At 34.1% G+C, this 18,278-nt stretch overlaps 1 protein-coding gene across 2 annotated transcripts in view; it reads right to left on the bottom strand.

The window, feature by feature from the left end:
• FRMPD4 (FERM and PDZ domain containing 4) overlaps positions 1-18,278 on the bottom strand; it is a 723,029-nt gene that overhangs the window by 703,897 nt on the left and 854 nt on the right. The gene's annotated exons all lie outside the window — the stretch shown is intronic.

Here is an 18,278-nt window from a genome sequence, read left to right on the forward strand (position 1 = left end):
TACTTTATTTTATTTCTTGTCTGCTTCTCCACAAATGTAAGCTCCTTCAGGTCAGAGACAGTATTTGTATTTTGCATTTGTAGTCTTGGCACTTAAAATAGTACTTGGAACATATATAGTAAATAGATATAAATACATAGTAAACACTAATAAATGTTCTTTCTACATTTCTCCCTCCCTCTTTCCCTTCCTTCTTTCCTTCCTTTTACCTCTCTTTTTTTTTCTTCCTTCCTTCCTTCCTTCCTTCCTTCCTTCTTTCTTTTCTCCCTTTCTTTCTTCCTTCCATATAAATATGGAATTGGCCTTTTCTCATCCTCCATGTCTGGAATGTATTCTTTTCTCATCTCTTCTTCAAGAGAATCCTTCTCTTCAGCTCAAGCATCACCTCTAACAAGAGACCTTTCTTGATGTCAGTTATCACTTGTATTTTTGATCTCTTATATTTAAGAAACTTGTTAAATATTCTGCATAAGATATATATGTGCAGGTCATCTCCACCAATAAAATATAAGTAAGTTTCTTGAGAGTATAGATTATTTCATTTTTTGTATCTATATCCTTAGATTCTAGAACAACCTGGTGCATAGTAAGGGCTTAGTAAATTTTCCTCAATCAACAATAAAATGGTAGTGATAACAATTATTGCTCTACAAACTTGATGCCATTATTGTAAGGCACATGAAAAAAGTTTAAAATTTATAAATTCTTATGTAAATGAAAGGGGGTATGGGACACTAAAGCCCAGATTTTCATAATATCAATCTGGTATATGAATCCCTATGATTATTTAAAAATTTAATAACATTGACTTAAAATAGGATGGTCATGTTTTTAGGACAATTTCAAATATGGTTTTGATTTTAAATAAACATCTATGTGTTACCAATATGCTTTCTGATTCTGTTGTGAATTGTTAACCTTTTTAATATGTTGATGTTTTCTTTCCTAGTTACTTAGTCAAGAATTTGCCTGTGGGTTTAATAATTTATTTTGTGGTAGCTATTGTTCCCATTTTTACTCTTTCTGTGTTCCTTTGTAGTTTTAAGGTCACATGGATTTTTTCTTCTTTCAGTTTTGTCATTATTTAAAGCCTAGATATGTATGATAGCTATTCTACCATGATTTTGATAGTGAAACTTGTTATTGATGTGAAAGATACCCTAAAGTTCTTGAATGATTCTGGCTATTCCAGCTAAATCAGAAATTTTTAAACTATAAATAATAGGATGGAGTATATATTTGTTAACCATGAATCAAGCCTTCAGAGAACTACCTAGCTTCAGATTATGATCTCCTAAATGAAAATTTTCCTTATCTCCCTAGTTCCTAGTACCCTCTCTGACTCTTCAAATTATCATGTGTTTATTTAACTGCTAACTTATTTCCTTAAATTATTTTGTGTTTACTAATTTATCCACATATTTTATTTGTAGTGCAATGGATAGAGCACTGGACTTAGAATCAGGAAGACCCATATTCACAAACTGAAATCTGATCTCAGACATTTGCTGTGTGATCCTTCGGAAATCACTTAGCCCCCTTTGCCTCAGTTTCCTCATCTTTAAAATGAGATGAAGAAGGGAATGACAAATCATTCTAGTATCTTTACCATAAAAATCTCATATGAGGTCAGAAAGAGTCAGACATGACTGAAATAACTGAACATTTTCCAATATACTGTAATATCTTTAAGGGAAGAAATTGCTTTTTGTTTTGGTCAATGTTTTCCTAATACACACCATAATATTTTGCACTGTACACTGATGAGTCACTAAGTAAATTATCATTAAATTGAATAGTCATGCAAAATTTACATCACCAGGTTAGATTCAATGTGAGGATATTTGGGGTTACAGAAACTCTTTAAGACCAAAGAGAGAGCTGTTATAGGCCACTATGGATTCACTGATAAATCACAGGTGCTTAAAGTTCCAAGTACTTCATGGAAAAGATTTTTGACAATTCATGCTATTCTACTTTTAGCTATTTTGCACCTCTCATTCACAGATACTTCAAGCATATTATTAATATTATGTGAAGGCAAATATTATCACTATTTTTTCATTGTGTAGCTGAATCACAAAGGCACAGAGTTCAGATTATTGCCCAAGTTCATGACAATGACAGAATCAGGAACAAGTATCTCACTAATCCTTATAATTTTTATCCCTGCTATAATAATAAGCTTGGGTAGTTTTTACTTTATCCTTTTATGATGCAATCTAAAATCAATCTACTTTGCTATAAAATTTAAGAAAATAAAGTATTTTCTTCATGTTATTTTTGGAATGATTTTTAAATGTTAGATGTATGTGGGTTTTTTTTTTTTTTATACTGCTGCTAGGTGGTACAATACCAGAGTTTACAGTCAGAAATACTCATCTTCATAAGTTCAAATCCTGCCTCAGACACTTACTAGCTATATTACTTCAGGCAAAGCCCTATTTGCCTCAGTTTCCTCATCTGCAAAATAAGTTGGAGAAGAAATTGTCAAACCACTCCATTATCTTTGTCAAAAAAAAAACCCAAATAGAATCACAGTGTTGTTCCCAACTGAAAAAAATGAATATTTTTATACCACAATCACATCCCAACAATACCTTTGATAATATACATATATGAGTATGCATATGAATATACATACACATATGTGTGTGACTATCTCTAGATATACATGTGAGTATGTATATGTATGAATATATACTCATTCATATATGCATGTGTTGAATGTATATATACTCAAATATTAATATAATATTCAAATTTTAAAATAATATTTTAGTATATACACATCTACATATATACATACAGTTAATCAGAATTATTTCATTTAATAACCCAGACATTTTCATACCTGTCTTTCCCTCCTCCTATCCCCAACCTACTTTCCTCTTCATTATGTTCCAATTTCAGTCTACAGGAATTAATTCTACTCATTCCATTTCATCAAAATTCTATTGTAAATGAAAGTACTAAAAGCCATTTTAATGTCATTTAAGTCATATAAAAGTCAATGTTTACTCTCCTTATGGTTCCACTTTTGTCAGTATCAGTCTATACACATTATTATATATTTCTGAATTTTTCATATTTTGTATTCTTAATGGAAGTACTAAATTGTTTCAATGTTTTTTGCTGTTGTCATTCAGTCAGTAGGTTATGTCTTATTTTTTGTGACATGTGAGCCACATTGTTCATGGGGTTTTCTCCAAAAGTACTGGAATTGTTCTCTATTTTCTTCTTCAGAGATTAAAGTAGTTGCCCAGGATCATAGAGCTATTAAGTGTCTAAGGATGAATTTGAACCTAGTTTTTCTAATTCTAAGACCAAGGCTCTATCCACTGAACCATCTAGCTATCCCTTATTTCAGTGTTTATCAATACATAATATTATTTAAGAACTGTTTCCCCATATTTTTCCCTTGAACTTTTAGATTTCTTTAATTTTTTGCTCCTCTAAGATGAATCTTGCTATTATTTTACTGATTTCTACAAAGTAACTGCTTATATTGCCTAGTATAGCACTAATTCTGTAGATTAAATAGCATAATTTATATTTATTAGTTCAGTACAGCCACCAGTAATGAATAGCTCTCCATTTATTGCTCTCTGTTTCTGTAAACAGTCTTTTGTTCTATTTATGAAAGTTCTCTGCATAATTGGATAGTTTAATTCCCATATATTTTCATGCTTTTTTTTTTTTTTTATGTTGAGTGGAATCCCTCTATTACTTCCTCCTGATTTTGTTAGTACTGAACAGAAATGCTGTTGATTTTTATGGGCTTAATTTTTATACTGATACTTTATTGAAGCTATAAATCATCTTGATAAGTTTCTTCATTGATTCTCTGGGATTTTCTAGATAAAACATCATATCACTTTTGAATAGAGATAACTTTGCCTCCTCTTTCTCAATATTTATTTCTTTAATTTCTTTCTCTTTTCTTACTGTTATAGTTAGCATTTCTAACATTTTTTTCAAATAATAGTGGGGGAAGGAAATTTTTTTTTTGTTTTACCTCCTAATTCACTTATGATGTTTTCAGTTTTTTACCATTGAGAATGACATTTCTAGCTTATAAATATGTATATGTGGATACAAATATTCTATATTGAAATTCTATATTATAAATAGTCCAACATATATACTGTAGCTATATTGGCATACATATATATATTATATATATATATATATGACATTTATCTCATATATATTAATCATGTCAAATATATTTGAATTCTTAGCTCTTGTTAAGTTTTTTAAAATAAAATATAGCTGCATTTTATGGAAGACTTTTTGTACTTCTCTTGAGATAATGTTTTTATTGTTTATCATATTATAGAAATCATTTTATAATGTTGAAAGATTGTCTACTTCCCCAGTATAAGCATAATTTGATAATACATGTTTTAATATATTACTGTAATCTTTTTGCTAAAGATATATAGAAAAATTTTAAAGCAACATTCATTAGTTATATTAGTCCATAATTTTCTTTTTCTATTTTGTTCCTCCATTGTTTATATATCAAACCTATTTTTGTCTCAGAAAAGGAAATGTCTTAATCTATAATTGAGAAAACTTTTTTTTTTTTTTTTTAGCATTTGTTATCTTTGTGGCTTAGCTGTTTTTTCAATCATGTCTGATTCTTCACAAAACCATTTTGGGCTTTTCTTGGTATTGGAGTGGTTTTCCATTCCCTTCTATAACTCATTTTACAGATGAGAAAATTGAAGCAAACAGGTTTATGTAACTTGTCCAGTGGACTCATGGAGCTAGTAAGTATCTAAGCCTGAATTTGACGTTAAGATCAGTCTTCCTGATTCCAAACCCAGTGCTCTATCCATTGTGCTACCTAGTTACCCTGTCATTTAGCATTTGACACATCTAAAATCCATCTATTGTCTTCTTAACCTGAAATCAGTGATTTAAAAAAATATATATTTTGATAGCAGTTTCAATATATTTTGTTTTCAATTCTATTTTATTTTATACATTTTGAAACATTACTTTGGGAAAGGAACCAGAGGCTTTATCCACATGTCCATAAACAATAACAACAACAAATCAATAAGAACTCATGACCTAAACTCCACCTTCTTAAAACACAGATTATGACTCTTATGGGAATTTGTAACTGAATGTGGGAGTCATGAAATTATGGTTTGTATGCCTATTTTATATATCTATCTATCTGGGGTCACAAAAATAAATTTCTTGGGAAAAAAAGGGTGTCATAAGTGGAAAAAATTTAAGAAGTTTTTACCCATCCCCATCCTGGTTTCACTGGTTCTCATGGGTTTCCTTGATTTCTTTCTTTCTTGAGGTCGTTAAAATCTCTCTCTCTCTCTCTCTCTCTCTCTCTCTCTCTCTCTTTTTAACATTTTTGTCAAGTTGAAGGTTTTATAGTTTTGTAGAAAATTATGTATTTCCTTATCAATTTTCATTTATGATATATTATAATGGGATCTAGCAATCCCTGATTAATTTTGTTAATTTCATCTGCAATGACTGTCAATCCTGATTTTAAAAATAAAGTTTAGTTTGTTGTTTTGTTGATTGTCTAGACTTAATAAGGTGTTGGAAAAAATGTCAACAATACAGACTAAAACAAAAGCTGCTCAGAGTTAACAACTGTCTTCTAGTAACCACCCCGCACCCCACCCCACCCCACACAAAAGTTAACTAAGGGATTATCAATTTTTTTAACATAGTTTTTTATACTCTTTATAAATTTAATCCTCATTTCATTTTCAATTTTACAAATTTCACTCTTGATTTTAAAAACTTCCTCTTTTGTTATTTATTCATTTAAAATTATTCAGATTAACAGCCCCTTTTCCATTTTGTTAATGTATTTTAGATAAATAATTTTTCTTTTAAATATTATCTTATTGACTTCCTATATTGTTGTTGTTCCATTATTCTTCTCTCCCAAATAGTTACTTATTTTTATTGCTCTCACCAAAGTCAACAAGGACCTCTTAAATGACAAATCTTATAATCTTTTCCTAATATTCAATCTTCCTGACCTTACATGACATCTGTATGACTTTTATTACACATACATTAATCATATTAACTATATTTGAATTCTTGCCTCTTAAGATTTTTAATGTTATGCTGCATTTTGTTGAAGACTTTTTGTATATCTATTGAGATTTTTGTTGTTTATTATATAATGAAAATTATTTCATCATATATCAAATATATAATGAAAATATATTTCATTCATAAATGAAAACATTAAATTTTCCACATTCTTATGAACATCTACATGCTGTTGTAATCTTTTTTTTCTAAAGCTATATAGAAAAAAATTTTTAAAACATTCATTAGTTATATCACTCCATAATTTGATTGTTCTCCTAGACTTCTTTGCTAGATTATCATGCAGTCCCTTATGCATCAACATAAGCCAAAGAGTTATAACTGGTTGAAATGACTAAACAACCACAACAATAAATATCTAGGTCTCTCCTGTCTTTTCTTTTTACTTCTTTTCACTTAGTAACCGAATTATCTTCCATTGGTTTAATTCTCTTCTTTATGAAGATCACTCCCATAACTAACCCTAGTCTTTCTCCTGAGTTGCAGACTAGCATGACCATCTTCCTATTAGATATGTCAAGTTCAGTTTCCCAAGAACATTACATATTCAATAAACTTTATAGGACAGAAGTTATTGTACTTTCCTCAAAAGCCATTTCTCTTATGGGCTCCACTAATTCTGTGGAAAGCACATACTTTGCTTTCTCTTGACTCATATACCCAATTAGCTGACAAATCTTGCCATTTCTACTACCACAGCATTTCTTGAATTTGCTTCTTCCTTCTATTGACATGACTAGTACTACTAGCTCTGTCTCAGACCCTCATTCCCTCTTTAATTGACCTCTTTGCTTCAAGTCTCTTTCCACTCAAATTTATCCTCCACACTTCATCACAGTGATTTTCTCAACATATAGGTCCACTCATGTCATAGCCAACAAACTCTATGGCTCTTTAATCATTTTAGTTGTTGTTCAATCATTTTTCAGTTGTGTCCTACTCTTCATGACCCATTTGGGGTTTTCTTGACAAAGGTACTAGGGTGGTTTGCCATTTCCTTTCCATCTCATTTTACACATGAGCAAACTGAGGTAAAAATTAAGTGACTTGCCCAGGGTTACACAGCTAGTGTCTGAGGCCAGATTTGAACTCAGGAAAAAGAGTCTTTTTTATTCCAGGGCCAGTACTCTGTGCACTATGGAATCACCTAACTGCCCCATTATTACTTCTAGGGTCAATTACAACCTCCTTCATTTGGCATTTTAAGCCCTTATCAACCTAATCCCAACCTACTTTTCCTGCCTGTATAATATTCCTCTTCATGCACTCTAAATTTCCTTATATGACTTTGCATGCCTCTTTCCTCCATCTCTATGCCTTTGCACAGATTGTTTCCTATTCCTGGAATGCTGCCTCCTCACCTATGACTACTCCAATGCTAACACCTCCCAAGAACAGGGTTGTTAAGGTGGCAGAGTTGGTAATTGCATAAAGTTTAAGCCTTTACTACCAGAGGTTCAAACCCTCTTCTTAACAAATGTTCACACTAAATCTTCTACTCTATATCATCCCTATTCTCCTAGCAGTAGCCTTTCTAACACTTATTGAACACAAAGTGTTAGGTTACATACAGTTCTGAAAAGGGCCAAATATAGTAGGGCCCTATGGCCTCCTGCAACCATTTGCTGACGCAGTAAAACTATTTACCAAAGAACCCCTTGGCCCACTAACTTCTTCCATTTCAATATTTATCATCACCCCTATTCTAGCCCTCTCCATCACCCTAACAATCTGAACACCTCTACCCGTACCTCAACCTAGGACTTATTTTCGTTCTTTCACTTTCTGGACTCAGTATACTCAATTTTATGATCAGGATGAGCATCCAACTCAAAATATGCTCTAATCGGAGCCTTATGAGCAGTTGTACAAACAATCTCGTATGAAGTGTCACTAGCTATTTGTTTCCTTCAAGGTTTAATTCAGTTGCTACCTTTTCCATCATTCTAGATGTCTAACTACTAATGGCTTTCTTCCCCTCTAAAAAAAATTGCCTTAAATATTCCCAGACTTTGGAATACTGTCTTTGGAGCAGCTAGCTCACTCGGTGCCTAGAGATCTGGACCTGGATTCAGGAATATCTGAACTCAAATCTGGTCTCAGATACTTACTATTAGCTGCATAAACTTGGGCAAGTGACTTAACCCTGTTTGCCTCAGTTTTCTCATATGTAAAATGATCTGGAGAAGGAAATGGCACACCGTGCCAGTATCTCTGCCAAAAAAATCAAATGGGATCAAAAAGAGTTAGAAATAATTGAAACAACTGAACAACAACAAAAATTAAAAATAACAACAGCAGTTTAATAGGATGACAGAAACTTTATAGTATTTTCTCAGAAAGATACATAATGCTTGGGTTAGGCTGTAAATGGACATTCCTGAGAAACCTCAACTTGTTCAGGAGGATTAAGTTGGGGTGATGGTGGTTCTAATGACCTTTCTGTCTTGAGTATAGCACATTTACATGAGGAGAAACACAAGGAAACTTGAAAAGCAAGGATATAAGCCTATGATCTAAAAAGACAGAAGAGAAAATAGAAACCTGGCAGAATATTATAATGGAATTGAGCTCAGGGTGAACCAAACCCTGAGATCAGTGAGAAAGAAGTCCAACCAGATGCTCTTCTTTCCTAGAAAACAGAAGTATCTCTAGTTACAAGTCACACTGAATTTCTCTGTGCATTGCTTAAATGATTATCTATGCCTTTTGCCTGATACTGCTAAAAAATTTTTTTAAAGATCATTAATCGTGATTTTGTCTAAGCACATAATTTCATATCTAAGATAGGCAGAGGGTTGGTCCAGGAGACAAAGTGCTGGACAAGGAATCAGGAAGACCTGAGTCAAATTCAACCTCCAGTAGTAATGGCATCGATTTTTGTAAAGATGCCAAATGATACTGAGTGTCAATTCTTTAACATTCTCCTTCAAAAATCTATGTAAGTACCACAATCCTAATGATATCAATATTCTTTTGTGCTCTATATTTTCCTTTTTAATATATTTAATCCAACTCTGAAAGAGGAATTCTTCAAATTCTCCCAATATAAAATAAAGATAATTTGGTGAATTTTAGCAATAAAATATTTGTTTTAAACTTTAAAGCCAATTTCTAATACTTAGAGACTAAAACTATAATTCATTGGACCACAGATTTACATCAGAAAGGTACTTAAAGATTATCTAATTCAATATCTTTTTTGAAAGGTAAAGTGACTTGTCCAAAGTTATATGCATAATAGGCTTTAGAGATAGATTCAATCAGGTCTTCAACTCCTAATCCAGAGCTTTTTCCACTTTGATCTTCTATAATTCTCCAGATTTTAAGGCAGAAATAAAAAAATTATCTAGGGATAGGACCAGTGTTTTCTTGATTCAGTGTCCCTGGGTTTCCTGAATCTTGTTCCTTCCTTAATTTCCTTCTTCCTTCCAAACTGATTGTCTCCAGCTTCCCTTGAATACATCTTCCTTGTCTGGGAACATAGAAGGGCCTTGGAGTGGGGAGTGCTCTGAATGGGTGGTAGCCTAAGATGGAGTCAACACACTTTGATGATTTACTCACCAGATGAGTTTCCAGATGGAGATGAGGGGGGTGGCATCTACAAAAGCTAAGTGTCCTTGTTTCCTTGATGTATATCTTTGTTGCATTTGAACAAAGTAAAGCTCCTTTGTTCAGTGACTCATGAGTGTCTCATTTTGTCCCAACATAGAATCTGCATTAAGAGAGGATGCTGGAGCTAAAGTATCTACAAAATATTAGCCCTCATCTAAAGAAAGTACACTTATGTTTACTGTTTTATGAACTCCTACCAACAGTCTGACATTTATAGATTGCAGTAATTTTTCAGCCAACAAGATTGAAAAATTATCTTTGCCACAAAAGTGTTAAAATAGATATACATAAATTCACCCACTAATTATTCTTACATAGTATTTCTTTGCTCCCAAATATTACATGTGTAGTTCTAAAAAAGAAAAAAATTATGCAAGCAGCAGACCTCATTATATTGCCTCACATTGGTGGGGGAAATGTACACCTTTGTTATCTAAAATTAAGGTTTAAATTTCTTTGAGATAACCTACAGAACTTGTGTGCATAATGACCTAAATTGGTGGAAATTGGTGTCTGTTTTTAAAATGCTTTTCCTTCATAAGAATGAGAAGATGCTATAGCCTTTCATTTCATTATAGTTTTCCAATTGTAACATAATTTTTTTCAGTGGACGAGAAGGGCAAGAAAAATCCAACTTCAAAATGATACAGACTAACTCCATTTATTTGGTGTGTACACAACTAATCTATGAATCTAGATTCAAATAGTTTATAAACAGATTGGTGAAAATCACTCAACATGGTCACCAGATGGTTACAATGTACAGCCAAAGGGCCGTAGAACTTTCTTCTCCTAATTTCCACTACTGGTTCTGAGGAACTTTGTGAGATGAATTTGGCTCAATGAAGGGAATTCTGTGTTTGGAAAGTACTTCCACTGACACATATTTAGACCTGTTGTCCACCATACAATAAGTTTTTGAGAGGTGCCTGGGGCAACCTGCCTTTGGTCACAAAACCAGATCTTCTTGAGTTCAAGTCTAAGAAATGAACATTTCTATTTGCTATTCTATGCTGCCCCTCTGATCTGGATTACATATATAATTTTTATTTACTATATATCATCAGCAGCCTTAATTACTAATGCCAATTCTTCCTTCTCTAAAAAGTTGTGATGATTGAAGACTTGTTAAAATCAATCTCAGCAAATGGCAAACAATCTGCAAATCCCTAAAATATACAGCATGGGGAACTTATACAACTGCTAAATGTTAGAATCAGGACTTGAAAATTGGTTATTGGGGCAGCTAGATAGTGCCAGCCCTGAAGTCAGGAGACTTCAGTTCAAATCTGATCTCAGATATTTAACATTTCCTAGCTGTGTGATCCTGGGCAAGGCACTTAACCCCAATTGCCTCAGCAAACCAAAAAAGAAAAAATAATTGGTTATTTAATATACAATCCAGGACTCTTACCAATTGAGTGAGTCAACATCAAAGCTCAAAAACTGTACAACTTTACACTAGCCCCCAGTGAAGAAAGCAGTCCTTCTAAATAAATAACCTATTTTTGAAAAGAATTATCAACTCAGGAAAAATCGGTTAATGTTTGATGCATGTTAACCAGTTATATGTTTTAGTCCCAACATAGTTAATATTATGTTCTTCTAATATAAATAGTGATGATGATGCATAATAATAATAATAGCTCACATTTATATTGGGCAGTTAGCTGTCTCAGAGGATAGAGTACTGGGTCTGAAGTCAGGAAAACCTTAGTTCAAACTCAGTCTCAGATACTTACTATCTGTGTAACCTTGGATAAGTCATTTAACCTCTGTCTTAATCCACTTGAGAAAGAAATGTTAAACTATTCTAGCATCTTTGCCAAAAAAAAAAAAAAAAAAAAAAAAAAACTCCATTAATAGCATGATTCATGGGAATCACAAAGAGTCAAGATTAAATAACTGAAAAACAGCAGCAATAACAGTAGCATTTGTATCACACTTTAACGTTTGAAAATATTTTGCAAATTTCCTTTCATTTTATCCTCAAGACAATCCTCAAGAGATAGGTACTATTGCTATTCCCAAATTATAGATGAGAAAACTGAGGCTGAGTATGAGTGTTAGTGATTTTCCCAGAATACTATTGGAGTCCTTACAAAGTGTTAAGTCATTAGAATTGATAGAGACAATAATTATCTAATTTAGCATGGTTCAGTATGATTGATCTGATCCTATAAGAGATGTTATGAGCCAGAACTTGAAACAAGGTACTAAGTGGAATTGATGGAAGCAATGCTTATGTGCTTGGGTTTGCACCTTTAAGAGTTTACACATTAGAGCTCACATATTGGAGCTCACAAGTACAGGAGATACACAAAGTTAACTTTGTAATTTTGTGAATTCACACCTATAATCGCACTCTCGGGAGAAGGAGTCAACCTTTGAGAGAGCATAAAAAGAGCTTCAGTTAGTCAGTGAGTCAGTTCAGAAGAAGCCATGAATTGGAGTTGAGCTAGGGCCAGAAGTCACTTCAGAAGACTGACAGAGTGAGAGTTCAGTTTGGGAGATTGAGACTCAGCTAATCTGCAGTTGGGCAGAACAGAGATTCAGAGAGCGGCTGAAGCTAGCAACAAGAGTTCTCAGAACCAAAGAAAGCTAACTGGGCTATTTTAGAGGAAGCAATAAAGAACTACTTTAACACCTGGCTGCATTTGGAGTGATTATTACTCTGAACTGAAACTAAGACCGCCTCCCGAAAACCTCCCCAAGAAACCTGCTCCCAGAGAGAACTATCATATTATATAAAAGAAGAACACCACGCAGAGCTAATAAGTGTCTGAAGTAGAATTTGAACTCGGGTTTTCCTGATTCCAGATCCAGATCTCTTTCCACTGCATCACCTAGCTGCCATGGTATACTGCATCCAAGATTTTCTATCTGTTCAAGGATTATGTATGTTCAAAATCATAAGATAGTAGTATTCACCATGATTATTCAATTTTTAAATATGAATATGGCAATCAGCCTCTAGTGAAAGAAGCAGCATTTCTTAACTAAACAGTCTATTTTTAAGAAGTATTAGCTAAGAAAAAATCTATTAATATTTGATGGACATTAACCAGTTGCAAACTTTAGCCCTGGTAGCAATGTATGTATGTCTGTCATAGATGGTAATAACTAAATAAGAAAAACCAGCCACATATCCAAATTCATTATCTCTCCCATGATTAGCTTTGCTATTTGTACTACAGCTGTTCCCTTAGGACTTCTCAGGTTTTCCCATCATCTTACAGCTGAATTCTGAATATACTGTCTCCTCCAATTAGAATGTGAGTATCCCACTTTTGGTATTGATATTCCCAGAGCTTAGATCTTTCTTGGCACATTCAGTACTCATAAATGCCCTTTCATTCTTTCAAGGCTTTGACCATCTGTGATTTCACTGGTATAGACAATTCATCTACTTCAATAAATCAAGCATTTACTATACATTGAATATGTGCTAGGCAATGTGCAAACAAATCATAATGCTTAGGTAACAATAAAAGAAGAAGAAATCACTTTGTTACCTATATTACTGTGACAAGTCTAAAAGGAGGTAGACTAGGTCTCAAATGACAGATGCACAGTCCAACTGCCAGGAAACCCTGTCACTTGATTCACCCTGACAAAGATTGTACTAACTGGCCTAGTCTTCAAGAACCCAGAGCCACCATCTTCAATCTTACAACCATCATCACACCAACACCTCAGAAGATCTATAACCCCCCCCCCAAAAAAAATAAAGGAAGCACATAACTTAACAGAGACTAAAGGACTCTCCAGGGAGTTAGGTGGCACAGTAGGGAAACAGCACTGGATTGGGAATGAGAAAGATTTCTCTTCATGACTTCAAATCTGGACTCAGACACTTATTTTAGTTGTGTGACCCTAGGTAAGTCACTTAATCCTCATCTCAAAGTGATCTAGAGAAGGAAATGACAAATTACCCTAGTATCTTAGCTAAAAAAAAAAAAAAAAAGCAAAAAAAAAATCACAAATGGGGTCATGAAGAGTCAGGCTTAAATAGGAGGGAAGAAAAAAAAAAAGATTGACTTTCTGTAACTTGGAATTGCAAACTTCTATTAGATCATGCAAGTAAAAGACAAATTCAAAGAAAGAATTCGAAGATAGGGGGCTGGGGAAGAAGATGAAAAGAAGACTAAAATGAGCCTCACTTTAATTAGTAACCTTGATAGAACTTTAATATCTATAGTTCAATTCAATCCCCCCCCCCAACCAACCAAAAAAAAAAAAACTAACTAAAAAACTCCAAACTTTAAGTAAAGGTTCATGATAGGCAAGATACTGGGAATACAAAGACACAAACAAAACAAAAACAAACAAAAAACTAGCCCTTGTTCTTAAGGAGTTTTCTTTCTATTAAGTGCAATCCAAGCTGGTCTCCTGTGTTGCTAAGATGGTAAAGGAAAAGTTCCTCCTTTCTTCCTGACAGTACTTATAAGGAGTTGTATTTACACATTGCAAAACTAGTCAATCACAATGAAATTCCAGTTCTAAATTCATTCATTCCAAAATTATTCTGGATATATTATAAAGCTTTGTCCAGTATATCCCTGTCTAGTAACCATGCTCATTCATTTGCTTCAGAACACGGAGGAAAGAATATGAGCAATACAGGAAATTCAAATTCACAGAATGGTACAATAGGGTTTTTTCAGGTTCCTAATACTCAAAAGCATCAGAAGCATCACTCCTGGTAAATGAGGAAAGGGCAGAGACAGTTTTGTGGGCTTAAAGACCATGTTCTGGTAAGTTCTCTCCACAGCCCCTTTACCCTCTGAGCAATATTTTATTTGTACATATGGTACATGATTCCTATCACTGCCTAATCTCTTAATGACTTCATTGCTAAACTGCCAGAGTCAGAGTATCACAGAAAGGGGTCTAAGCAAATTATAAAAACATAATTCTTGCTATTATTCTACTACCCACAGATTCTACCCATAGTGAAATGAATACATTTGATTAAAGCCAAAGTCCTGTTCTCTCTTCCAATAAGTCACCACAGGCATACAGGAAATACTGTAAGCACAAAGTAAAGTAAAAGATGTAACCTTCCCATTCAGGAGTAAGAAAGAGTCATTAAGCTAAATGCTATATTCTTAACAGGATGGAGAAAAGTGAAGTCATATTCACACTGATCATAGGAAACATTCAGATTCATAAAATCCTGATGACTTTGGGAATTTAAATCATTTCCCTTGGGCAAAATGGGGCATAATCATATGTTTTTCTACTAAGCCACATTCTTTGGTAAACATTAGAAATAATGAGTCAGCTCATGTAAATGACATGGCTCATACAATAAGTAGTGACAATAAAAAGACATGCTTATTTTTATAGGTATTACTTGGTTTATAAGCCTAGCATCTGTAATGCTCTTATCTACAAGAAGAAATGGAAAATGATATATAACTGTTGCCAAGGAAACAGTGAAGTAAAATCCTATGTAAACTACCAAACACTTTAATAACCTGAAAATTAGGAAGGGATGAGAAAAAAATAGCCCCAGATAGATATATGACATATTGTGCTACCTACAATGGATCTAATCCAGGGTCACAGCTCAAACAGATGAGGCAAAGTGTTGAAAGTTGGTGATATTCCAATACTTGGTTTGTTTGGCAAACTGATCGTGAAGATGATGATGAGATGCCAGGAGATACTTGAGAGGCAATTTGAATTTTGATCTTGAATAAGTTATAGAAGACATAGCTTCTGGTTTAAAAAAGCACTGAAAAGTATAGTCTTTGTCACATGCAGTTTGCTTTAATGCTATATTCTAATTCCGTAGGATTATCCTTCATTTTATTCCTTGCCAGAACATGTGAGAAATTCTCAAATGTGATTTCTTCTTCAAGTTTTTATTACTATTATTTTTTATTTTCATTCAGATCTGTAAGTAAATAAGAACTGGGGTGGTAGTTAAGGTTATTGGTAACTATGATACATTCTCTATTAAGCTAGAAGAATTTTAAGTAGTCGTGTACCACTGGGATCTAAGTTAAATCCTGTAGTAAGATTATCCGTTTTGATATCAGGAAAAATCCAGCCTTGTAAGTACTTTTATACTGCATCTTTGAATTATGCTGCAACTTTGTTTTTTCTAAAAATGCTATGAGAGAGACAGAGAGACAGAGACAGAAAGAGAGAGAGAGAGAGAGAGAGAGAGAGAGAGAGAGAGAGAGAGAGAGAGAGAGAGAGAGAAGCATGTTTTTCACTGGCTTAAGAGGGGTAACATCCAGGTTGCAAGCATGTGTTTCTTCAAGCTGATAACTATCTAGAGATACCCATCTTTGCTTGGGGACCCTGACTATATTTACAGAAAGGGAAAAGATTTCCTTAGGATGATAGATTTTTTAATCAGCCCGTTTTATGTTTACAGTAGCAGAACCATTACTCCTTAAAAGAAACAATCTACTGGCAAAGATTAACAGCAGAAAATAACAATTAAAATGACCTGCTACATCTCAAACTTGTAAATACTCAGAACTATTGAGAAATTCCACGAAGGTAACCACCCTTTAAAAGGCCTATTCCCTAATATTCAAGTCTTGTAATTCTCTTCCACGCAGAAAAAGAAAGGGAATAAATTATATAAACTGTCAGGTGCATTGTTTTGGTTTTTAACATGCAAGAACTTTGGGGAAACTATTGTAGTCTCCTTTTACTATTATCTGATTCCCATTTGTTTTCAAGAAGATATTAGTCCATCCTACAGAGAACCCCACACTAACCTACAATCTCTAAACTTCTGCCAATAGCTATGTTCCTAAAGATGGTAGATTATCAGGTAACTGTTTATACACTAGCAACAAGCAAAAGCATAGAGAAAGTTAATATAACATAAAAGCAAATCTTGATGATTTTGGGTCCTGGGCAAGCAATTTAAAACATGATAATGACCTACACTAATATTTGTTTCATGGAGCCAGCACGCATATTTTTTGACAGCTCTAAAACAGATGTATTTTACTTCAAATCTAACTATAATAAAAATTTCATTATAACCCTCTCCCTCTGGACCCTGGAGATAAGTGGGCAGGTGGAATGTTTAGTATATCACACATGAGGAGATACAGAGAAGATCAAGGAAAACAAGAAAGGAAAGTAAGCTTGTTTGGGAATGGATATAGGAAAGTGGCAAATCTGTATAGGAAAATGAAAGAAAATATTTTTTTTAAAATCCTCCAAATGTTAAAACTACTTGGCAGACTGGAGGTGTTATGCTATTCACCATCAATTTTGGTCCCTGAGCATATTCTTAGGTTGCTCATCCTTGTCTCCTATAGTCACTGTGTATTCCTCACTTTGCCTACTCTTTCTAACTGCCACTGAGGAATGATTAAAAAAAAAAAAAAAAAAAAAAAAAGGAAATCTAGCTTTGTTGCCTTAGTGTTGCAAGCAGAGGGCCTATGGGCTATATATCCTTTCAAAACACCTTAAGATTATAATGACTAGAAGTTTAGTCACCCTTTGCTCTCCTACTCCTAGTTTCAAGACTAGGTTATTTAGTGAAAAGTGAGGATGCACTTTTCAGAGGGTTCTTATTATAGCAAAACTGCAGAGTATGGTTCTATTTCGAGATTACAATTAAGCAATTTGAAATGTAGACTACCACTGAAGATTTCAAGTGGATTTCTCAGGGAAAAAGTTGCTACAGAAATAGGGAAAAAAAAGTGGAAGTTTCCGCCATTCTAACCCTCTTGCCTCTTTCCTAACAGCCATTGATTGGTCATGACATGATTGGTTTGAGATTAATGCAGGCTTCACCAACATGGATACTTTGACCAAGATTTCCAAATCTTTCAAGGAACTGGACCTACTCTAGAGGAAGAGGAGAGGCCTGTGCTGATAAAAGGATTCCCAGATTCTGTGTCCCTCTTTTTCTTCCTTTATACCAAATATTTGAAATAACTACCTCAGCTAACTTTCCATCCGACTTTTCAGGATATGTGTGTGTGTATTTTTGTGTGCATGTTTTTGTGTGTTTGTGTGCTGAACAGGGGAATTGGTTTTACTGCTTTTTAAAGATTGTTACCTTAAGAGAGAGGCTGTACACAACCTACAACCAACCACTTCTGCCTCCTATCAGAAGAACCAGCAGTGATCCTTAGGACACATTCAGTTACACATGTGATCAACCTCAAGAGCCACCCACTGTTATTTTCCTAAGAGAAAACATTCTCTTGTGTGCGAATGCATCTCTCTCTCTCTCTCCTTTCTCCTTTCTTTCTTTCTCTCTCCTTTTCCTTCCTCCCTCCCTTCCTCATCTCTCCTTCGCTTTTCCGTCTCTTCTACTTTTTTCTTCTGTCTCTATCTCTGTCTCTGTCAGCACACACGCATACACCACTTATCATCATTACCATCACCACCACCAGCCCTGGACCTCCTGCCTAAACCAGGAACCAGAAATAAGTTGTATACTGCAGCCTCTGGTCAGATTCCTCCAACCCCATCCTGGTACTCACACCGTCTTCCACCCCACCCCCCACCACCACCCCCTTCCCACCTTTATCTCCTCTCTCCATAAGAGCATCTAT

This window comes from Sarcophilus harrisii, chromosome 3 (assembly GCF_902635505.1).
Source record: "Sarcophilus harrisii chromosome 3, mSarHar1.11, whole genome shotgun sequence".
NCBI lineage: Eukaryota > Metazoa > Chordata > Mammalia > Dasyuromorphia > Dasyuridae > Sarcophilus > Sarcophilus harrisii.